Source organism: Anabrus simplex, chromosome 2 (assembly GCF_040414725.1).
Source record: "Anabrus simplex isolate iqAnaSimp1 chromosome 2, ASM4041472v1, whole genome shotgun sequence".
Taxonomy (NCBI): domain Eukaryota; kingdom Metazoa; phylum Arthropoda; class Insecta; order Orthoptera; family Tettigoniidae; genus Anabrus; species Anabrus simplex.
Window position 1 is genome coordinate 119,914,330 of NC_090266.1, and position 25,771 is coordinate 119,940,100.

A 25,771-nucleotide genomic window follows, 5' to 3' on the forward strand; every position below is an offset into this window, starting at 1 on the left:
TTCAAGTTCTCGTCGTCTGGACTCACGATTTTCTTCAGGAGTGCTTTCGTGCTGTCTCCATAAATTCCTAGGTTGGTAAGGGTGTCTCTCCTGATTTCTCTGACGTCTAAAATTCCGGAATCTGGTTGGGTTGGTAGGGCTTAATCTGCCTTGTTCACGTGTCCTGGGTTCCTCTCTCTCCGGCGGTTTTATTTCCGCAGAATTCGTATTTATTTCTCGACTCCTGTTAGTTTTCGGACTAGATTGGGTATTAGCCGTATCTAACCTACGCAAAGTAGCGTCAAAATGCTCCAATGTTTTAATGTTGGCAGCGACTAGTATTTCTTGAACATGAGGCGGATATTGAAGTGTCAGGATCTGAATAAGTTCGATATCTGACAAAGGTGGATCTAAAAACTGGAGCTTCTTTAATTGCATTAGGCAATAATCGGAATATCGGGAAGTATTGACTGAAGTATTGTATTTACTAGAGTAGAGTTGCATCTTGACAAGGTGCTGTCTTTCTGAATCCCAAAAGCGTTTAAGAAGTGCCTTTTTAAAGTCGTCATAGTTTTTAAAGTTGCTCTTAAAAGCTATGAACCATGATAAGGCTCGTCCTTCTAGAAGTTTGGATACTACTCTAAGTTTCCTATCGTCATCTACCCTATTCTCTTCCAGGTAATCGTCGACATTTAACAAAAATTCTCGAGCAGTATACTCGTCACGTCCTGAAAATTTGACTGGTTTGTCATCTGGTACTTTAATAAGTGTTGTTGTGCTGTGTACTTCCCTCGACGAACCAGGAATTGTGACGTCAGTCGTATGTTCTTTGAGTTTAATTTGATTCATTTCTTCAGACAAACTTTTAATTTTAGAATTAATTGAGGTGTCTAAATTTGTTATTTCATTTCTCAAGTCAGTTTTAATGACTTGTACGTCTTTACAGAAAGCAGCTATCTGGGTATGCGTACTGTCTAGCTGTCCTGTAATACGCTTGTCGAGTTCTCCTTGCGTGCTGTTAATTAATCCTATCTCGCTTCGTAATTTACCCACGTCGCTCTTTAATGCATCTCGTAAGGTTTCCTGTACCTGAGCTAGCTTTACTTGAGTTTGTGAGATGTTACCATGGGATTCTTGAAATTCAGTCCGTAAATCTTTAAGTTCAGTTGAAAATGCTTGAACGGAAGGAAGAACATTTCTAAGATCTTTGTCTAAAGACTTGACGACCTCTGTCTTTATTTCTTCCTTAATAGACTCTAAGTTTTCAACAAACTGATCCCGCATGTTTTTCAATGTGGCTTCGACTTGTGCACTAGAATCAGTAAGTTTCTTTTCGAGGCGAGTTCCAGCTTCACGGAATCGTTGCTCGATAAGGCCACTAGATTCAGTGAGCCTTTTATTAATGACTTTATCCGCTTCAGCAAACTTAGTGTCCAAGGTCCTGTCAATTTTAGAAGTTAAGTCTTCAACCTTACTATTTGACTCAGTTAACTGCGCTTGAAGTTGAGTATTTTGAGTCTGCATTTGTTGTTGAAGTTGAATATTTTGAGCCTGTAGTTGGGAATTAGACTCGATCATTTGAGCCTGCAATTGGTTATTAGACTCGGCCATCTGCGCCTGTAGTTGTGACTGCAGTTGAGAATTAGAGTCAACTATCTGTGACTGTAGTGCGGTTATTTGTGTGTTCATTTGTTGTTGAAGTTGAATATTTTGAGCCTGCAACTGGTTATTAGACTCTGCCATCTGCGCCTGTAGTTGAGAATTAGACCTATCAATCTTAGCATTCTGATCGTTAATGCTAAGCCTGAGAGCTTCGATTGCTGCAAGTAAGTTATCCATGTTCCCGGAATATTCGAAAAAGTCAAATACAACAAGTTCTTCATGTTCGTAATAGTTGCAGTCGGACCCTGTGCGCAAAATACAATGACTTGAATCGAACCCTGAATGTTGCGATTATTACTGGCGCATCATCTATTAATATGGCACGGCTCCAAATCAAGTCCTTGAAGTTGCGACGTCATCTATTATTATAGCACGGCTGCCAAAATCGGGCCTCACGTTGGGCGCCATCTATTATTTTACTATCCTCTCTGTACCAGGAAAAGTTGTGGGCAAAGGGCATGAGTAGGACCTCAGGGAGTGGAACTTGGTTTTGGAGCTGATACAGAGTAGGATAGACTCGCAGAGCGAATAATAGATGGTTAAAAAATCTTTTTCAAAACAATTTATTAATTCTTCACCCTGCGATATGATTTTTGATTCAAATCTGGCATTGAAATTAAAAGTTTGAAAGTAATCTTCCTGAATTCTGTTCATGAAAATGGCATAAATACTACTGATTTCAAAGTCTTTCATATGTGAGAATATGAGGTATTGAATTTCCACCTAAAGTCTTTCTAAACCTACGCACACTTATAATTGTAAGTTGATATGAGAAATTAAATTTTGGTTAATAATTTTCAGTTCTCAGTTCGTCACCCTTGATATATAGCACACTTGAAAAGCCTAAAGTCTTTCTACGAGATATGAAACTGAAATTTGAAATTAAATTAATCACTTCTAAGAAATTATGGGAACTCTGAAATATTTGTTCACACGCGGCACTGAAGTTTCCACTGTTCACAAATTAATGAAAAAAAAAAATTTAGTCAGTTTGTTACTACTCACTTATGGCAAGAAATGTTGCTACAAAATGTCGAAGGATGGACATCTGGAATGTTCCGTGGAGAATCAGGATCGGCGATGTTCCCTTGACACACCATGTTGACGTTCCCGATGAGGTGATGACGGCTGGAACTGGATCATGTAGAATTGCAGCTCGTTAGGGTGATTTTTCGCACACGAAAAATTCATTTAGTGCGAGTAGTTAACACTGACACTGTCATCGACTGTTGAACACTATTTATGGCGTAATTGAAAGAATCACAGTCCTTCCTGTATAAATTACTATTTACAGTCGTTATTGAAACGTTCATAAATGCACAGTTCACACTTGAAAAGGCAAGTCGATAATCACAGTCTTTGAACACAGTCATTAAGTCACTAAGAATTATTTTCTGCTTATCCTGTTATTATAATGTTATATTACCTCAGAAAAGTTCTTAATTTTCACTCAAATTACTGTAGGTCGTATACTGACGTGGCATGAATAAAGGAATACAGTTCAATACTCGGAAAGAAACGAGTTCTGGTGATTCTACACATTAGTTTCTGCAGAAGTTCAAAATCATAAGTCTACACGTAATGACATATTCTGTGAACGTAAAATAGTTAATGTTTGCACTTCAATAAGTTCACTCGTATTACATTCTTAAATGTCTTTAGGATTAGACTGTAGTCGCGACGCGATATACTAAATATAGTGCGACGTCTTTTATAATTCTGTCGGCGATATAATTTCGCGTTCCGGAAATGCGACGGAAAGTACTTTCACCGTGACTGCGCGAACATACTGTACGCGGGCCGGTCTCTCCTCTGTCTCAATCACACAGCTGTCTACTCGTCCTTGTACTGCTTGCTAGCTGGCTGGCCTTGGCATATATAGGTACCAGCGCTGGGAGGGGTAGCATCTCTCTCGGCCATGTGGCCGTGATTACGTAATTTCGTTGAAACTTTAAATTATTATAACTCAACAACCATGGGATGAATTAATTCGAAATTCACAGGGATTAACTTTTATGACGTCCGCTATAATTCAGCGTTTGTCCCGTTGAAATTGGTTAAGGTGTTAAAAAGCTGGTAAAAGAAAAATTCTTTCGAGAAATATCTCTAGGGGAGGTGAGCTTCAAGCGACAGGTGACGTCACTTGACTCCGCCTAGTGCACTCGTAGGGTCTGGCACATACTGGAACATTCTTTACATAGATGTTCGTACGTCGGTCGGATCTTTTATGCTGGAATAGCGTTTCCTTCGACTAATATGGACCAGGACCTAGGCTTTCCTGGTACAGTACTTATATCTCAAAAACTACAAATTTTAAAGTCGTGAAAATTAGTATTTGGAATCTCCTTTAAAAATAAAAATACACGCTTTTTGGGGAGGGGGAATGAACCTAACGGGTAGGAGGGGGGTGACAAAGGATTTGAATTACTTTTATCTCAAAAACTGAAGATGTTACAGACGTGAAAATTAGTATTTGGAATCTCCTTTAAAAATAAAGGAACACGCATTTGTGTTTTTCGGAAAATCGACGTAAGTGGTGTGGGGTTGAAAATGAGTATATAAGGAGATGAGATATGTTTTTCAGTATAATTTATTTTAAAAACTGAAGCTGTTACAGACTTGAAGGTTGGTATTTTGAAATTCCTTTCAAAATAAAGAAACGCGCATTTTTTCATTTTCTGAAAGTCCACTTAAGGCGGGAGAGGGCTGGAAAGAAGTGAAGAAGAGAAAGTTGAATTACTCATAGAGTACACATTTATTTCAAAACCTGAAGGTATTACGGACGTACAGACATGAAAACTGATATTTGGAATGTCCTTTAAAAATAGTAACACACGTACTTTTTTGTTTTCGGATAATCCAGGTAAGGGGTGAAAAGAATAGGAAAAGCGGGTAAATTTTTAAATGAGTACAGGTATATTTACATTATATGTTAAAAACTTAGCGTCTTAGAGACAAGAAACTTGGTATTTGTAAGGTCCTTTAAAAATACAGGAACATTTACCTTTTTGTTTTCGGGGCGTGAAACGGAGTTGAATTATTTTTATTAGGGTACTTCTATCTTAATAACTGAGGATGTTATAGACGTGAAAATTGGTGTTTGGAATGTCTTTTAAAAAGAAACATCTACTATTATTTTCGGAAAATACACTTGAATGAGGGTGGCGGTAGGGAAAGGACTGATCAAGGGGTTGAATTCTTTTTACGAGGATACTTATGTATATCCCCAAAACTGAAGATGTTACAGATGTGGGAATAGGTATTTGGAACCTCCTTAAAAATGAAGAAATATGTATTCTTTCTTTCGACTTGAGAGAAAACTGTTTCTCAATGTACAGTTCTATGTCGCATGGTCGTCTAGCCCCGAAAGGTAATACCACAAACATGGTTTACAAAGAATTTCTGGGGTAAATGAAACTCAATTTTTGGGTGAGATTTTATACTTTAGGAATTTTCAGATAATATATTAGTACAATGCCGATGAACGAATATTTTGATCAAATCTCGAAATCCACGAGAGCGAAGCCGCGGATAATTGCCAGTATTGTATATATCAGAAATCCATATTGTTTACGAAACTGTACCTGTATTAAGTTACTACGGTAGCAAAAAACAAAATACTGACCAATGAAACTATATTAACACATTTTAGGAATAAAATCTTTTATGCCTTCTGTTGAGATCTTCTGATACGGAAAATTTGCACTTCGGGTCTCCCGAGGTGTGAGCTGTTAACTTTATAGCGACGATTTCCTTCAGATTCCAAGCCAGTGATTTTAGTAACTTCTCTCCACGGAGAACACACCCCACACAGGGAATTATCTCTTACACTATGGAGTGCTGCTGTTGAATTTCCTGAGCCACCCAGTGGTCCTTTCCATAAAATGCGCCATCTTGTAGAGCTTTCCTTTCAAGGATTGCTACCTACAGTAAGCTATTTATGCTACTGCGAACATCAATTCTATTTTCAGTGAGTATCGCAGTTGCTTTTAAAAAATACAGATGCATAGGTTAAATACAACGAATCGAGTCTTTTTAGGTTCTGACAAGAAGTATAGAGCTTTCAAGTTACTAACCTGCGAATTAGGTCGTTTTAAGTCCTATAAAATATAATAATGGCATTCATTGGTGCATAAGAAGAAAAAAAGAAAAGCGATTTTTTTTGCTAGGGGTTTTACGTCGCACCGACACAGATAGGTCTTATGGCGACGATGGGATAGGAAAGGCCTAGGAGTTGGAAGGAAGCGGCCGTGGCCAGCATTTGCCTGGTGTGAAAATGGGAAACCACGGAAAACCATTTTCAGGGCTGCCGATAGTGGGATTCGAACCTACTATCTCCCGGATGCAAGCTCACAGCCGCGCGCCTCTACGCGCACGGCCAACTCGCCCGGTAAGCAATATTTCGAGTGTAAGAAGCAACAGAAGAGATTCGAACCTAACAATCCGAGGCTAGTCTGTCTATCCGTCGCCTGTGGCGTTTGTGAAGATATGGATACGAACTGATTCTCCTCAATGTACGAGAAAGCGTGTGTGTTTATAGAAAAGTGGGAAAATGGCCTCTAATTTCTCGCCTTGCATCCGAGGGCGACAATTCTTCTTACAGTTTGTAAGAAATAATTTTGTGTTGCTCACAGAGGAGCAACGTGAAAAAAAGTATGTAAATTCCAGTTTGTAAGGTGTTCGTAAGAAATGTTTTTGTCACATATGTTTGATAGCATGACGATAGGAAGAAGGGAGATGGGAGGTCCAGTAGTCGTTTTAGAAACCTGGAAAACCTAATGATCTCGCCACCACTGAAATGAACTGGTACTGTCTGATCGCTGAAAAATGCTCTGTTCAGCGAGCTCCAACTCAGCTCACCGCGATGTTGTTATTTTCCGTTTGTACTAGTTTATGCAACGTTTATGTAGATTTGAGATTCCTGAAGTATCAGATACAATATCCTTGCAACGAATTTATAATATATATTTTATTTATATATTCATTTACTTATTTGTGGTTGTTTACTTAAGGCGACAATCCGGAGATAAAAGTCGATATTTTGGTCATTTTGGTCAATTTTTCTTATGACTGAAATTGAAAGGACTGAGTTTCCTTTTTCTTGTCACGAAGTTATTCGGCTGAATTCAGACAATTTATCAATGTAATAATGCATTGATTGTCAATTGTAATTTTACACCTAAATCCCATTTTCTCCCGTAATATTCTGCCCCTCCCCTGAGAACCATGTGGCCGTGTTGCGGTGGGGAGGCTTGCGTGTCCCAATGAAGCAGATAGCCGAGCCGCAGGTGCAACCATATCGGATGGGTATCTGTTGAGAGACCGGACTAACGAATGGTTCATCGAAAGGGGGGTAGCAGCATTTCGGAAGTTGCTAGGGCGTCAGTCTAGATGATTGACTGATACGGCTTTGTAATAATACTCAACTTGGCTTAGCTGTGTTGATACTGCTACATGGCTGAAAGCAACAGGGAAATTTCAGCCGTAACTAACTCCCGAGGACATGCAGCTCTCTCTGTATGAATGATGTACTGATGATGGCTTCCTCCCGGATAAAATATTTCGGAGGTAAACTGGTCCCCCATTCGGATCTCCGGGTAGGGACTACACGAGAGGGGACGATCATCAGGAAGATGGATACTGACATTCTGCGAGTCGGAGCGTGGAATGTTAGAAGTTTGAATCGTTGTGGTAGATTAGAGAATCTGAAAAGAGGGATGGATAGACTAAAGTTAGATGTAGTTGGTATAAGTGAAGTACGTTGGCACAAAGAACAGGATTTTTGGTCAGGTGACTACCGAATTATCAACACAAAATCAAACAGGGTTAATGCAGGAATAAGAAAAGAGGGCAGCGGGTAAGCTACTACGACCACCATAGTGAAATAATTGTTGTCGTCAAGATAGACACCAAACCAATGCCCACCAAAATAGTGCAGGTTTATATGCCTACTAGCTCAGCGGATGACGAGGAAATCGAAAGAATATATAAAGAGATAGAAGAGTTAATACAATATGTAAAAGGTGATGAGAATCTAATTGTGATGGGAGACTGGAATGCAGAGGTAGGCCAAGGAAGAGAAGATAATACAGTATGAGAATTCGGATTGGGACAACGGAAGGAAAGAGGAAGTCGGCTGGTTGAATTCTGCACTGATCATAATTTAGTCCCTGCCAATACTTGGTTCAAGCAGCACAAACGACGGCTTTATACGTGGACGAGACCTGGAGACACTGGAAGGTATCAAATAGCCTTCATTATGATTAGGCAGAGATTCAGAAACCAGGTGTTAGATTGCAAAACTTTCCCAGGAGCAGACGTGGACTCTGACCACAACTTGTTGGTCATGAAATGCCATCAGAAGCTGAAGAAATTGTAGAAAGGAAAGAATGCAAAAAGATGGGATCTAGACAAGTTGAAAGAAAAGAGTGTGAGGGATTGTTTCAAGGAACATGTTGCAAAAGGACTAAAAGAAAAGGCTGAAGGAAACACAATAGAGGAAGAGTAGATATTCATGAAAAAATGAAGTCCGCAGGGCTGCTGAAGAAATGGTACGAAGGAAGAAAAGATCAACTAAGAATCAGTGGATAACTCAGCAGATACTAGACCTTATTGATGAACGATGAAAATACAAGAATGCTAGAAATGAAGAGGGTAGAAAAGAACACAGGCGATTAAGGAATGAAGTGGACAGAAAGTGCAAGGTAGCTAAGGAAGACTGGCTGAAGGAGAAGTGCAAGGATGTCGAAGGTTGTATGGTCCTAGGAAAGGTAGATGTTGCATACAGGAAAATCAAAGAAACCTTTGGAATAAGGAAATCTAGGTGTATGAATATTATGAGCTCAGATGGAAAGCCACTTCTAGGGAAAGAAGACAAGCAGTTGTATCAAGGTGAAGATGTAGAGAATTTGGTTCTGGAACAAGAAGAGGCTGTTGATGCTGATGAAATTGGAGACCCAATTTTGAGGTCAGAGTTTGACAGAGTTGTGAGCGACATAAATAGGAACAAGGCACTTGGAATTGATGACATTCCCTCTGAATTACTGACTGACTTAGAAGAAACCAGCATGGCAAGGTTATTCCATTTAGTGTGTAAGATGTATGAGACAGGAGAAGTCCCATCCGATTTTCGGCAGAATGTTAATATACCTATTCCCAAGAAAGCCGGGTCTGGCAGGTGTGAAAACTATCGCACCATTAGTTTAGTATCTCATGCCTGCAAAATGTTAACATGTATTGTTTACAGAAGAATGGAAAAACAAGTGGAAGCTGAGTTGTGAGAAGATCAAATTGGCTTCAGAAAAAATGTAGGAACACGTGAAGCAATCTTGACTTTACGTCTGATCTTAGAGGATCGAATCAAGAAGCACAAGCCCACGTACATGGCATTCGTAGATCTAGAAAAGGCATTCGATAATATTGATTGGACCAAGCTGTTTAAGGTGCTGAAGGTGATTGGGATCAGATACCGAGAACGAAGAATTATCTACAATCTGTATAACAATCAGTCTGCAGTGATAAGAATCGAGGGCTTTGAAAAAGAAGCAGTAATCCAGAAAGGAGTGAGGCAAGGCTGCAGTTTGTCCCCCTCCTTTTCAATGTTTACATAGAACTGGCAGTACAGGAAATCAAAGAGGAATTTGGAAAGGGAATCACAAACCAAGGAGAGGAAATCAAAACCTTGAGATTTGCCGATGATATTATTATTTTATCTGAGACTGTAGAAGATCTCGAGAAGCTGCTGAATGGCATAGACGAAGTTTGGGTAAAGAGTACGAGATGAAAATAAATAAGTCCAAAACAAATGTAATGGGTTGCAGTGGAACGAAGGCAGGTGATGCAGGATATATTAAATTAGGAAATGAAGTTTTAAAGAAAGTAGATGAATATTGTTACTTGGGTAGTAAAATAACTAACGATGGCAGAAGTAAGGAGGACATAAAATGCAGATTACCTCAAGCAAGGTAGAGCTTCCTTAAGAAAAGAAATTTGCATACTTCAAACATTGATATAGGAATTAGAAAGATGTTTTTGAAGACTTTCGTGTGGTGCGTGGCATTGTATGGAAGTGAAACATGGACGATTACTAGCTCAGAAAGGAAGAGAATAGAAGCTTTTGAGATGTGGTGTTACAGAAGAATGCTGAAGGTGAGATGGATAGATCGAATCACAAATGAAGAGATACTGTATCGAATTGGTGAGGGGAGATCGATTTGGCTAAATTTGACGAGAAGAAGATATAGAATGATAGGACACATCTTAAGACACCCAGGACTTGTTCAGTTGTTTTTTGAAGGAAGTGTATGTGGTAAGAACGGTAGGGGTAGACCAAGGTATGAATATGACAAGCAGATTAGAGCAGATGTAGGTTGCGGTAGTTACGTAGAAATGAAAAGGTTAGCACAGGATAGGGTGGCATGGAACGCTGCAACAAACCAGTCTATGGATTGATAACTCAAACAACAATATTCTGCCAAATATAACAAAATTTGTATGGTACATGTATCACAGCTATATTAAGAAACCTGCGTATGGACTTCTTGATTTGCAGAATTTTTTCAAGTAGTAGGGATTTTTATGTCCAAAATATTAGAACGTAAAAATTACACAAATATTAGTAAGATGCATCTCCTTATATAAATTATGTACGGAAAAATCGATACGTAGTGCTCTTGAGAGAGGTATTACCTACCTAATTACGAATTTACATTAACGGGTTAATTAAATTTCATGAAAAATTGGAATTAAGCATTTCAAAAGATTATTTCAGACAAACTAGTAATTGTATATGAAACAAAGGTTCGTGATATCTGTACTTTTATGTAGGTGATATTCCTACAATGTTTCGTGAAAACCCATGCATTTTATCTCTGGAATATCTCCTTAAATACCCCAAACTAAACACCGAACTCGGACAAAACGAATTATGTACACCAATGTCAGCAGTATGGTAGACACATTAAATCCAGTAATAGGTACTTACTCCATTCTTTTGGAAATACGTATCACTGTTAAGGGTTGAGAGGTGCGTGATTCAAGACTTTGTGATCGTTAAAAAGAGGTAAAATTTCTTCACTCATTTTGTTTTATTTGCGATAGCAGTTTAAATGCGTTACTCGCAGTGCGGTAAATTGGGAAGCTCAACAGGGAAGAGATTTCTGACCTTGTAGATATACTGTTTGAGGTTGACAAGTATTTAAGATCCATTCTCAGATAACTTGGTGTGTGTGTTCGGAGGATGCGGTGGACAAGCGAGATCGAGTGAAAGTTTCTTCTCTCTGCCAAATATGACCATGACAGCCGTTCAAGACAGGGTGATATATGGCAATACCCGGGCATATTCGATACAAAACGGACGCATTTATACACCTGCAACCATAAGTTCCTGGAATTTTCATACGGCTGTAATTAGAGACATACAGACTAGAAATGTATTTAAAAAAAGATGTTGTAAATGGTGCATAGTCTTATAAAATTAGTATATAATATAACAATTCTTTATAGTAATAGTCAAAATTTATTTTTCGTTTATAACTCTTATTTAAGGTTAATTTTATAATTAATTGTATGTAGCTAGGAATTTCAAGATTCTGTAGTTTGTACAATGTAGCACATATACAGTAAGTTCGTTTGGCAAAACAGCAGGATTCACAGCCAGCGCCACGCCGTATAAAATAAGTCAATAAATAAATTATACACGAAGATTGTCGATTGCCCATTATTTCCCTGGAATGGTCACGTCTCCCAGCCACACATTAATATGCAGTCAATCAGAACAATCTTCGCTGAGTTCATTTCCCTATGCGCGTGTGTAAAGGAAAGTGAACGGTACTGTACGGTTGTAGCCTATGTTTGTATGACATATTTACCCGCTTCTAGACATTTATGTATTTAAGGTTCAGGTAAGTATTTAAGTATTTGCTGTTGTTAGACAACATGAATGATAAACTCTAATAATATTAGGTTAACTCTACCTAGGCATGGTTATGGTTTCTAAAAGGTTCAAAATACAGTTTCCATAATCTCCATACAAGAAGAAGTTCAGGACCTTTGTAGGTTACCCAAAAGTCTTAAAGCAAATGTTGTTGTATCTGGTCACTGCAATGAATTGATATCATACTTTCAACATTTTTAACGCATTGCAGAACACGTTCTTTACCCACACATATTACAATATACGTTCATAAACATTCCACTACGGAATTTTAAAGTTTGTTCGTGATCATTAACTGATTGTATTTATTTGCATTGATTAATTTCACATCCTGTTTTATTGATGGGTATTTGATTAATATTCGTTCCAAACTCGATACTTACAGGGAGTAAAATTGAATTTCTGAAAGAAATGTGTTGTTGAAAAGTCGTATGAGTAGAATTGTGTAGAAAACAATGCTCAATTCGTAGCGTGAGATATAATTTGTTTTCTAATAAAGGTCCTGTTTATGTTGTTGTTGCCTGTTCATTTCAAAGCTTGGGAAAACGTGAATAATGCTTCGTGTTCTTAGTGCGTGATGTCTGTATGGTAAACTCTACAAGTGTTTTGTCTGTACTGAAGACAGCACAGTCGAGAACATGGAATCATGTCGATGGATCTAGTACCAATAGTGTTTTCTCTTATCTAATGTTGGAAGAATCTCCTGAACATTTTTTGGACACACTAGCCCCTCAATGAGCCAGTCTCTTATTCGTTTGGAGTCAATTCCAGCAATCAAAGGTCAGCTGTAGGTGAGAAGTGAAAATGTGGACCTGAGAAGTTGAAATGCATACCGTTTAATATTCGAACTCTTATACACATGGACAAATATGTATTTCTTAGTCTGCTTAAATGTTGGAAGGAATAATCTATATCTATATTCAATGAAGTTATTAAAATACTGCCATATTTTCTACTTAGATATATGGCGAATAATATATTGATGATAAAATAGTTCATTGACAGCTGATATTGTGATTCGAGGAACCACGTGATGTACGTGAGAAGTTGGAAGAATAAGAAACGAGTATCGGAGCGTAGAAATGCAACACAATTAAGATGTTGAGACAGTGAGGAGAAATAGAAATTTATTACAAATGTATTGAAGTTATAAAGAGTTTCGAGTACCTAATTAGGACAGAATTGAAGACTTGTTACGGAAATCTGCAGAAGGAGAGAAGATACATGAGTTATGTATCAGGAAGTTTACAAATCATCATCATCATCATCTGTTTACCCTCCAGGTTCGGTTTTTCCCTCGGACTTAGCGACGGATCCCACCTCTACCGCCTCAAGGGCAGTGTCCTGGAGCTTCAGACTCTTGGTCGTGGGATACAACTGGGGAGTATGACCAGTACCTCGCCCAGGCGGCCTCACCTGCTATGCTGAACAGGGGCCTTGTGGAGGGATGGGAAGATTGGAAGGGATAGGCAAGGAAGAGGGAAGGAAGCGGCCGTGGCCTTAAGTTAGGAACCATCCCGGCATTCGCCTGGAGGAGAAGTGGGAAACCACGGAAAACCACTTCCAGGATAGCTGAGGTGGGAATCGAACCCACCTCTACTCAGTTGACCTCCCGAGGCTGAGTGGACCCCGTTCCAGCCCTCATACCACTTTTCAAATTTCGTGGCAGAGCCGGGAATCGAACCCGGGCCTCCGGGGGTGGCAGCTAATCACGCTAACCACTACACCACAGAGGCGGACAAGTTTACAAATACTATAGAAAAAAGATATACTAAACGAAGGATAGAGAAAAAATACATAAGGCACATGACTTAAAAAACAAAACCTCGTATTTCGGAACGCTCTTCCTGTCCATTATTTTCCTGGTCAAACCTCCCAGCCACGTGTGGATATGCAGCCCATCAGAATATTTTTCGTTGCGTTAATTTTGCTGTGCGTGTTTGTAAAGGAAAATGAACCTGACTGTACCGCACTGTAGAAATATATGTTTGGATGCACTCCTACAGCATAATATATTTAAGGAACGGACAGAAAGAGAATGATATGGTTTGAATTTGTTAAGATAATAAAGAAAGAGGGTGGAAAAGCTTCTTCAATTAACATTACTTACCAACAAAATTCATCATTCATATACTTGCTCCTCTGATATTTGTTTAATTGTTGAAGAGTGCATTATCATATGACAAATTTTCGCAAGCCAACGAATATGCTCTTATTTAGATCTCGGGGTCAACTCCTCTAGGTCCCGACACAGTTGACTGGTATGTAGGAAAGTTTAAATGTTTGCCTTAGGAGATTACTGCAAGTTAAATCTCCAGCTTTAAGATGTGTATTAAGACTGGTAGAAGCTTGTGAAATATCAGTCACTTAATACTGATACTTATACTAATACTAATCACCCCCACCACATCGCACTGCAGCCCTTGAATGGCCTTGGCCTACCAAGCGAACGCTGCTCAGCACGAAGGCCTCAGATTACGAGGTGTCGTGTGGTTAACACCACGAATCCTCTCGGCCGTTATTCTTGGCTTTCTAGACCGGGGCCATTATCTCAACGTAAGATAGATCCCCAATTCTAATCACGTAGGCTGAGTGGACCTCGAACCAGCCCTCAGGTCGAGGTAAAAATCCCTGCCCTGGCCAGGAATCGAATCCGGGGCCTCCGGGTGAGAGGCAGGCACGCTACCCCTACACCGCGGGGTCGGCCACTAATACTAATACTAATACTAATACTAATACTAATACTAATACTAATACTAATACTAATACTAATACTAATTTTGTTTCTTTGACATACATTTAATTGCAATAAGTTTTAAAAGGCACTGGGATGTGGGACTTTCGTCGGACGGAAGTTCCTTAAGGTAGGTACTTGGAAACCAAAGCCTCATAGTTGACGCAAATGAACACTCGAAGCAAAAAAAAATACTTTTATTATTAGTGGTAGTGGTAGTAGTACGTACATCGGTGCTACTAGAAATTTAAGATGCACAGCGGGGATTGTATGTTGCTAAATTAGCACATCGTCGTTGCCGGTACGAAACCTCCTATGTGTTAATATTTTTGCAGATATACTGACCCGCAGCACATACATTATGAAGAGCGAGAATGCCTTGACAACTGTCACACAATATTGTACCTTAGATGACAGAACCTTACCGGCCAAAGTTCTAAGCTAAAATATTTCATATAGGAGGTTTTGTCCCGGCAACGACGACATGCTGCTTGTCTGAAAAGGTCTACGCCTCCTAGAAGTGAGGACACGAATTTGCATTTACATTGGTATGAAATAAATTCCAGGCTCTCTTTTAACATTTTGTCATCAGTTCGAATAAAAACATAGGTGCAGTAGTCTCTGGAGATTATAGAGTTGAGTTAATTAAAAAGGATACTTCGTAATTATTTATTGAATGTGAATTTAAATTATACAATTACTATCGAATTTTAGAGCAACGGATTTAACAAACTTCGAAAATAGCAACTAGCACCTGGGGGTTATAAATTTCAAATTTCATTGCGTTTACTATTATAATTAAAACGATGTTTCAACGTACTGAATTTAATAATACCAAAAGAGGACCGAACTACAGGAAAACAATTATAAAATAATAAGCGAAATAACTGGATTAATTCGACCTGCAATCCTATAATTAGCAACTAGCTATAAGTGCTGCATATTTCAATAACGTGTGATGTTGCAGAGACCAAGGCTTGTTAACTTGACTTTCAGTTAAATGTTGTTTAAAAATTCTCTAATTGGCTCCCTGAAAGTCTAATATAATATTATCTCACATTCTGTTCATTCAACCGCGCTTTAATAACAATGTTAGCAATTAAACAGGTCATTAGTGGCGATCACATCCGGTTAGCGGTGTGTTCTCTGCTAATACCCGTTTGTACAGAAGAAGGAACGTGTTTATAAAAGCTTTTTAAAAATTTGCACTACATAATTCAAGTAAAAGTCAGCAAACTTGTAGTTTTACTTGACTGTTCAAGAAAATGCTCTAATATCTTGCAAATTTTATGAAAAATTGATAGAGATAATGTTCTAAATTCAATGTTAAGCTAGAAGTAAGAGCTGCAGAAATCAGACAACTGTAAATCATAGCGTGAAATGATAATAATGGTAACGTTATTGTCTTTACGTTCATCTAACTACTTTTACTGTTTTTGGAGTCTCCTAGGTCCCGGAATTTTGTCCCGCATGAGTCTTTTACGTGCCAGTAAATCTACCGAAACGAGGCTGACGTATTTGAGCACCTTCAAATACGACCGGACTGAGCCAGGATCGAACCTGCCAAGTTGGGGTCAGAAAGCCAGCACCTCAACCGTCTGAGACACTCAGCCAGGCGTTAAAATATAGGAAATATCTAAGTTGTTTGTGAATTTCAATGTGACTGTGATGTAATTACAATTCTACATTCCTTTTAGTTGAATATTTTGAAGTTTTTATTGTTTTGGTCAACAGTCCATAGACCAAATTGATATTTTCTTTCTTGCGCAAACCTTTTCATTTCTATATTCCTATATCTATTGTAATATCCGACTTCTCAGTTGAGTGGTCAACATAGTGTTCTTCGGTTCAGATGACCACGGGTCTGATTTACAGCCGGGTCGGAGATTTTCACCTTAAATGATTAATTGCCCTCTCTCGGGAAACTCAGATACGCAGAAGAGAGAAAACAAGTGTTGAACAATCTGAGCCTCTAAGGTTAACTGAATCTTATAAAATAAATCGTATCCTAGTTTTTGAGAGTGGCTATCATATTCCGTTCATACTGTCTTGCACAAGATGATAGTAGTAGGCATATGCTCTCAAAATACCTATTCATCACCCGTAGAAAGTATTGTTGCCCATTGGTCGTTTAATTAATCAGGGTGCATTCCTGTTCGATTCCAGTACCGTATCTATTTCTCAGAAATGAGAGACATCCATTGTGTTCAGAAACTATATATGCAATTTTAACCACATAGACCTAATATTGTTGTATAATAATGTGATAACCTGATCATGATTTCACGTGTCATCAATGACGGTCAACAAAGTTGTGTTGCCCAGGCATGTATGAAGTCAATTGAAGGACTTCTTGAAGGCGCTGAGAAGCATAGCAGTAAAGATTTAAGGGTGTTTTACCATATATTTTATCAGTACTCCGCCGAGGACACAAAATTATGAATAAAACATTTAGCTTAAGAGCCTGAAGGTGGAAACCTCTACGTTCCATCATCGGTTTGGACGGAGTTCCCTACCGCAGATATTCTTCTGAACACTCTCTATACACTCGAAATTTCGCTCTACCAGCACGTAGAATGCATAAATAAGAATCATCTGTGTAAGAACGTAGCGTTAGTACAATATCTGCATTCACAATGAACCTCGATAATGTACTACATTCTGAAAGACTCGTCAATGTGAGTTTGATTTTACTTCTCATAGTGATGTTATGAGAACACCTACTGTATGTTTCACCGGCGCAAAATACATGTTTTAATAACATCCGGCACTGGCTAAGTTTTTGAAAGAAAACAATAATATTGACGTCCTGCTCCAAAGATTTGTAGACGCTACCACTTCTAGATAAGCAGAAGGTTTACATGCATCAACCCACCGTCTAACTGAATTCCCGAATGCTCTGATGTATTCTAGAATATTGTGTATACGTTTATCAATGCTAACGGAGTGAAATTTGAAAATGTTATATGAGAAAGGTTTGCCTTTGCTGGTTTACAGTGCACCGTGTATTCTAGTGTGTGCTAAAACAGATTTGTTACTGTCATTGACCTGACTTAGTCTCATTCTTGGCTTTGACAATATGGAAGTGACTGAGGTATGAGCAATGCGAATAGTGCCATTCCTTCTGCAGCCATTCCCTGTTATGAATGGTGTAAAAATGTTGCACATTGGTGCTGGCATTTCAGTGGGCTTGGCAGACTGATATGTACTAGCATCTTTAGGCACAGTGAGAAAGCAACGGGAAACTACCTCACTCCTCATATCCCTAGTACGCCTCTTCAGTGATGTCTTGGCCACCTATGATGGCTGACGGTGGAGTTGTTGGTGTTCAAACCAGCCTTCAGGCTGAGCACTCAACATACACAACGTACATGTGAGAAAGGTATTCATGCGGTTGATGGTAAGTTCCGTTCTTATGTATTCCCTATGTAGAGCTGTAGAAATGGATATAATGGATATAAAGCATTTCCAGACCCATGTTCGTGTAACAAATTTTCTTATTCTTCATGTGAAGTACGAGTCCTGAAAGTGTGATGATACCTCATTACTACACACTGTAACTTAACTATGATGTAGTTTACAGAAACTACAAAGTACACTCAAGAAATAATGTTTTCAATGAGAATTTTGTTAGTGCAAGTTTGCGAAAAGGCACCTCTTAGGCTGTTACAGGTTTTGTTTCGATATTTTTTGTAATAAAGCAATTTTTTTCGGACCGTACTTCCAGTTACTAGTGGACACCCTGGTTAAATCTTGCCTCATTTTACGTTTCAGATATTGTCGAATGTTCTTCCCGTTGCTATGAAATTTTACAGAAGAAATTCCCACCATTCATATCACCTGGAATCGAAAATCGACCGTCTGGCTGAAAATCCAGCAGCTACGCTGATGAGTCTAATGAGCATAATGTTGAGGAAGTAAGTACTGCTACTGGTAACTGGGATAACACAAAATAAAAATCTTTAACTTTGGTTAATTCCAAGAGTTTATGGCACACTTCCTGATGCACTTCCTTCTTGTGAGTCCCAGAGTAAGAAAGCAACTGAAAGGAAAGGGTACATTATCATAGAGATTTTTTGGGTAGCCGGGCTGAGTGGCTAAGACGGTTGAGTCGCTGGGCTTCTGACCCCGGCTTGGCATGTTAGATCCTGGCTCAGTCTCGTGTCAGTAGATTTACTGATAGGTAAAAGATCTCCCGCGGGACTAAATTACGGCACCAAGGGGCCTCCAAAAACTGTAAAAGTAGTTAGTGGGACGTAAAGCAAAATAATATTATTTCTTGGCTAGGTAATACTTGGATATTTATCTACACTCTGCCGACAAGAAGGTGCATTTGTATGAGTTTGTAACGATCTTAGCGTAAATGATTGCGTTCGCTATTAACTGCATAAAAACCTGTTTGTCATTTTCCTAACATAATGGAAACGCACTAGTTAACTGGGAAAGTTTTTATAGGACAAACATAACGTATGTTAAGGAGTTGGGGAGACGTATACAAAGTTTGGAACTTCCTGTACAAGGATTCACTCAGTTTGAGCTTTAGGGAAATTCATTATTTCCAAATGACGAAGTACAGGGAGAATTTAAAATATCCTCTACATTTCTGATTATTTTCTGTGACTGTAGTCATTTTATGTATCATATGTGGAATGTACATACCAGGTAATGCCCTGTTATAACATTAATTGAGCCAGTTTCGTGTTCTGTAAGATATCTCTTCACCCAACTGACCAGCATTCGATTTCTTGTTCTAATACTGTCTAGCTCAAGAGTGGTTTTATGGTATAGAATCTAGGTCTGCGTTGGAGGTATAACTTGTAAAAGAAGCGACGATGGTCAGACTGATGTTTATTAGCAGTCCATGCTAGTTCCTTCCCGATTCAAACCCAAGTTGGACGACATTCATCCGAAAGGAATCAACCTTCAAAATTATTATTCTTAAATGAGTTAGTGATATATTTGTGTGTGATTTACCATTGCTATTTTCTGCAAAAGGAAACCGTCATATTATTCTTGTTAGAAAATTTCCTTGCAACATTTACATTTCAGGAGAATGGAACCAGATAGTCACCACTTTCAGCTTAATACAAAGTGGACACTTTTATTTTCAAGCACTGACCAGTGATTCCTTTATGAAATTTCTTTACTCATTTAATTCCAATACAAAGGAGCCACTTGTTTAGCTTTGACTGCAGTTTCCTCAGAATACACTCCATGATGGTTGGTTCTTTTCTGATTAATTCTAAGCAATTAATCTCAAAGAAACACATCAGTAGAGAAACCAGAGCCTCACGGGTTATCATACATAATTCAAAAGCAGTAAGTATATAGGACTGAACATCACGATGTCCCAAGCTCGTTGTATAAAGTAAGAATAACCACTACAGCAGCAGTGGAGGAAATGAAGTAAGATAATCCATTCAGAAATCTCCTCTGCTTTATAATCTATTTTCTAGGTAGGCTCCAATGCTCACAAGCCCCGTAGATGTGCGATACACATTAATGCAAGAGCCATGTTCCCGTCCACAAGGGGGTATAAACTACACGAAAGGCATTAGAATTATGATGAAGTAATGCACGGATACGGTTTGTACGTCCAAAACAATGAACAACGATCGAGTTAATTTCCATACACCATCTGTTGGAAGGAACTTGAAAATTGCTTTAATGATGCACAGTGTTGTCCCAGGTTAATTAGTGAATGCATGGGTTTGTGTAGAGTGAATAAGTTGGTATGAATATATTACCACATCTAATGGCCTATATCTGAACAATTCTAATCCTTAAACATCCTTAAAGAAACTAACTTGTATTACGTACTCCTTTCGATTAGTGAAATCTTGAAGAATCTCCATTCATTTCAGTTAAGGGACATAGAAAAAAGTTTGCCGTCTGTAATTTTATTCCTATTTAAAGTATAGCCGTGTTAAGGAAAATAACGAAAAAGAAGAGCATAGTCGGATAAGCGGTATTCCAGACTTAGCGACAGTATGATTACTTGCCTGATATACGACTACCATAGTATATGGCCGCCGGTCTAAAACGCCAAGAGTAACGGCTGAGAGGTTTCGTCATGCTTACCACGTAACACCTCGTAATCTGCAGGCCTTCGGGCTGAGCAGAGGTCGCTTAATAGGCCATGGCCCTTTGGGACTGTTGCGCCATGGAGTTTGGGTTGTTATAGTATATGACCTGGAAAGTAGAAACTAAATCGGATGATGTCTCCTACGTATAGTGCAAGGGATATATGTCCTTCAAGGTCACTTTCGATGAGCAGTACACAACTTTTCTCCAAAGAAATAAATCGAAGGCAAACGAGGGATATTCTGAAGTTAGAGAAAAAGAAACAAGAAGGAAAGAAGATATGAGTCCAGCACATACGGGAGCTGAATAGTGTCCTGCCGGCGTACCACAATTATTTCTGTTATGACAATCTTCTCCAAGATTATAAATAAAGTTTCATACTGACCTTCGTGTAAGTTTAGTATAATTCACTCTTTAAAGTTAGTATGAACACCGTGGGATTAAAAATATGACTAGATGGTAGGAAGACAAACGTAGCTAGTTGCCTGCCTGGTTGGAATGTGTTTGTTTATCTCTAGACTGTTCTGCAACCAGCATTATCATCCAGTCTGTTCCATGCTGCATTCTTTGTGAATTGAATAGACAGGCAACTGTCTGACAATACATAAACTCTTAACCACTTAATTATTAAAAACAGGGAATACATTTTTTTCTTTTACAATTTAGCTTTACGTCGTCCCGACACAGATATGTATTATGGTGACGATGGTAGAGGAAAGGTTGAGGACTGGGAAGGAAGCGGCCGTGGCCTTAAGTAAGGCACATCCCCAGCATTTTCCCGGCGTGAAAATGGGAAACAACTGAAAACCATCTTCAGTGCTGCCGACAGTGGGTCTCGAACCCACTATCTCCTGAATGCAAGCTCACAGCTGCTTGACTCTAAGCTCATGGACACTTGTTCGATGGGCATAAAGTCAGAAGTTTTAAACAGAAAGTTAAAGAGTCTCAATTTATAGAAAACAAAACAAAACTTAGAGAAGTAGCTTTTAAAGTCGATGCCTGAGATCGATTTTTGTGTCTACCGTAAAATATCAATTTCTTGTTTACGGGGTTCAACGTGAGCACAGTATCTCTATATAATCGGTGATATAGACAGTTTAACCAAAAGTACAAGGAACTGTATGAAATCTAGAAGTGAAAAGAAACTATTTAAGGGAGAGTTATGTATGTTGCTGACGACAGACTGAAACATTATCCCGCTTGAATTCATCAAAGCAGTGCAACACGCGTTAGGAAGAAGAAAATAATGCAGTTGATAAATTGGGACATCTATTTTGTTCTGCGTTTCCTTTTGAGGGGGGGGGGAAATTGAGCCAACCTTCATGTAGTTTTCCTAATGGAATGCCACAATACATAGAAATACTCTGAATAAAGCTAGAACTGGTTGTTGAATAGCAATAATTTTTCAAATATCCTATTTATCACATTCTGTACTTTTACTGAAGTAAGAACAACAACAAAGTGATGAAGGCCGGCACAACGCTCAGAACGTCCTCGGGCACCGCATGCAGCGTTATCAACATGAAGAGATGCACTTCGCTTTAAAGTTTTATACTGTATATACTCAAAGCGTCTGTACTTGAAGGTCTCGGCTTGAGTCCACTTGAGTAACAAACTGATGGCCCAAGTGAACTGTTGGGCGCTCCAAACACATGACCTTTCCAAGCTTTATGCGCAGCCTCACTTAAGAGCTGAAAACTCGCGCGCCCAATATGATGAATAATTAATCGACTAAGGAGGAAACATAGCATACGTGCTCTTCAGCTGCATTTCATGGGTAGATGGTGGCTAGAATACCAGCTATCCAATCTTGTTCTGGTTTATGGCTTCAGTATTAGACATCCTTTTATAAACAAGAAACGATGGCAGGGGCATTCACTCTCAGTAAATAATTAGTCTCTATGGCTGAGACGGTGTGACATCAAACTTCCACTGAATCAGCGCGGCCTCAAATAGAGTTGCTTGATATAACAATTAAGTGCACCATATTTTATTGATTTAACATCAACTTTTATTCTCTTAAAGTCATTTAGAGAGGTAAATAACAACGAAGGTAATTACTTGCCGGCGTTGAAAGAATGACTTTGTTCCGAAGGTCACATACATGCTACATCGTTACTAAACGAATTGTTGATGATGTTAATAACCATGTCTCTAAATACCTTCCTTAGGCCACGGTTATTATGTTCTTCGCAAAGTATGTTTTAATAATACGATCAGATTCTTAAGTTCAACCCAATGTGAAAGATTGTATTCTCTTCCCAATAATCAATAAATTCTCTAAATTTTTTGTTGCTTTTCGTGTTTGTCAGCTCCTTGTACAACGCCCAGATAATTATTAAGCAAGCACGTAGTATTACGAGAATAGTTATATCGTGATCATAACCACGATACCTCGAGTAAGCAATGCGGGAAAATTTCATTTCATTTCAAAAATCCAAAATATACCGGTAGGGATTCAAACCGCGGCCGCCTTTGAGTAAAGATGTCACTCGCCTAACATGTTAATCTTCTGTCTGACAGTCCGGCTCCATGGTTAAATGGTTAGCATGCTGGCCTTTGGTCACAAGGATCCCGGCTTCGATTCCCGACAGGGCTGGGAATTTTAGCCATCATTGGTTAATTTCGCTGGTACGAGGGCTGAGTGTATGTGTTGTCTTCATCATCATTTCATCCTCACCACGACGCGCAGGTCGCTTACGGACATCAAATTGAAAGGCTTGCACCTGGCGAGCCGAACATGTCCTTGGACACTCCCGGCACTAAATGCCGTACACCATTTCATTTCTGTCTGGCAACATAAGGCAGTGAACACCTGGCATTTTTAATGACTATGAAACTTCTCGGGAGAGAGTGGGTTCGAGCCCCACTGTCGGCAGCCCTGAAGATGGTTTTCCGTGCTTTTCCATTTTCACACCAGGCAAATGCCGGGGCTGTACCTTAAGGCCACGGAAGCTTCCTTCCAATTCCTAGGCCTTTCCTGTCCCATCGTAGCCATAAGACATATCTGTGTCGGTGCGACGTAAAGCAAATAGCAAAAAAAAAAAAAAAAAGCAACTTCTTGCACCGTTTTTTCCCAAGAAGAATCTAGGATATTTTTCTAAACACAATTCTCCTTTTATGGTTTTAATTTGCAATCAGTACGAACAACTGTTAAGTGGGATAATCGATACAGGCTTGTGTTCACTGGTAAAATAATTAGGAAATACATTATTTTCTTTGTGGAAACTGTTGTATGTCCGGCGCTCCCTTCTCGCTCCGCCAGCCAGCTGCACGCGCGCCTGTGTATCATTCTGCTAGCTTCGACGCGCAGCCCTCAGTGCGCGTGCCTGACCATCGAGTGTACTATAAATAGGAGCTCCCTGCCTGCTTACTTGCCCACTTGCCCCGGTGTCCAGCTCCAGAATACACCCTACGTCGAGCACGGAGGCTACTCCTCTTGAAAATGTGCTTCGACCAGGTGGACTGAATTTCTGGCAGTACGAGGTTTCACCTCTGGTCACCGCTCCCTTACCTGTTTCCACTGCCTATGTTCCGTAATTCTTTTACAAGCCATTCTCATTCCCTAAATTATGCAAGCTCCCTTAGTTTCGCTAGGTGGAATTTCTTCAATCAATTGAACTTGCTTTTTAGGAAGTCAGACACTTTAACAAACAAGGACTCTCAAAGACATTCATGTTAGTGTGCCAGATAGTTTTCGACTATCAACGTGTCAATTCACAAAGACTATCTTTTCAAGATAGAAGTGTATATAAAGACTGCAAACCTGTACATATTGTATAAAGACAGACTTTTCTCAAGATTCAATATTCCTTTTTGCTTCAAAATAAATTTCAGTTATTTGTGTAAATATCATAAAGTGAAGCAAATAAAGTTGTGTTCTGTAAACTTCAACTTTGGTTACAACACAACTCTATGGCGACGAGGTAAAAAAGCAACAAACTACAATTCTTCGATCCCAGTTGCCAACTCTATGGCGACGGGGTAAACACGAAACCAACACTACCATTCAACGGGCCCAGTTGTCAACTCTACGGCGACGTGCTACACAACAACGACACTCCAACCAGTTCTGACACACAGCTTACCTTACTCTTTCTTGCACGCATCTCGCAATGGCTACTGCGGAACAACTCGCTACGGTCTTCCAAGCCTTACAGCAGCAACAACAACAGTTTATGCAACAACAACAGGCAGCATTAATTCAGGCTATTCAAGCTATTTCTGTATCTACACAGCCATCAGCTATTCCTCCGTTCTCTGCTTTTGATCCGGCTAAGGAAGAATGGTCAGTTTATTTAGCCCGCTTGCAACAGCATTTCATCTGCCATTCTGTCACGGATGATCAACGCCGCCGCGCACTATTTCTTAGTTCGGTTGGCAATGCTACGTGTGAATTACTACGTAAATTAAGTCCAGAAGAACACTTATCTGAGGTACCCTTCACGCAGCTCTTAGCCCGTCTTACGGAACACTATGCCAAAGCTCCTCACATAGTGGCTGCTCGCTATAAATTTTTTCAGAGCAGAAAGCAACCCCATCAGACACATACTGAATGGATAACTGAATTGCGTGGTCTAGCTAAACCCTGCCAGTTCATCTGCTCCAAGGACGGTTGTGGTTCATCCTACACTGATTCTCTCATTCGGGACATGATAATTTTACATACTCCTGAAGACAAAATACGTTTTGACGCTGTCAAGCAGAGTAACCCTTCTTTAGAAGACGTCCAGCGTATTGCTACGGTTTATGAGCTTACTACCAAAACTGCCGCAGCCATAGCTTCTCCACACGAAGTTGCACAAGTCTCGCCTCAGGCCCGCAAGTCCTCTGCTACAGTGACCCGTACGGATAAGGCGCTCTCCACCAAGCATTCTCGCCAGGTTCCCTCTCGTCATGCTACACGGAAGCCCAATTCTAAAAGCACCTCGAAACTCCTGCCTTCCTGCCGAGGTTGTTTCAAGCATCATGAACGTCGTGACTGTCGTTTTTTCAAAGCTACTTGTCAACGATGTAATAAACTTGGACACATTCAGACTGTCTGTCAACGTTCGCTCCGCCCTGCTAAGACTACTGCAGCGCGCCGGAAGCATATACAGCCCCGCCAAGACATGGAAGTTGATCAGATCAATCTTATTCTTCCCACAAAGGATTCTCACAAAATCATCATTCCGCTCTCATTCTCTGATCGATCTGTCGATTTTCAATTAGACACTGGATCTCCTGTCTCTATTATTAACCTGACTACTTACCACGACTTAGGTTCACCTTCATGCTCTCCAGCTGACATCCAGCTCGTGACATTTAACAAGAAGAAAATTGACATCAAAGGTCAAATCAAGCTTCAGGCTAGTTATAAAGGAATTCAGAAGGCCATT

General features: G+C 39.5%; 1 protein-coding gene across 1 annotated transcript in view; it reads right to left on the reverse strand.

Annotated features, from left to right (window-relative positions):
* Tk (Tachykinin) overlaps window positions 1-25,771 on the reverse strand; it is a 1,255,732-nt gene that overhangs the window by 1,034,646 nt on the left and 195,315 nt on the right. The gene's annotated exons all lie outside the window — the stretch shown is intronic.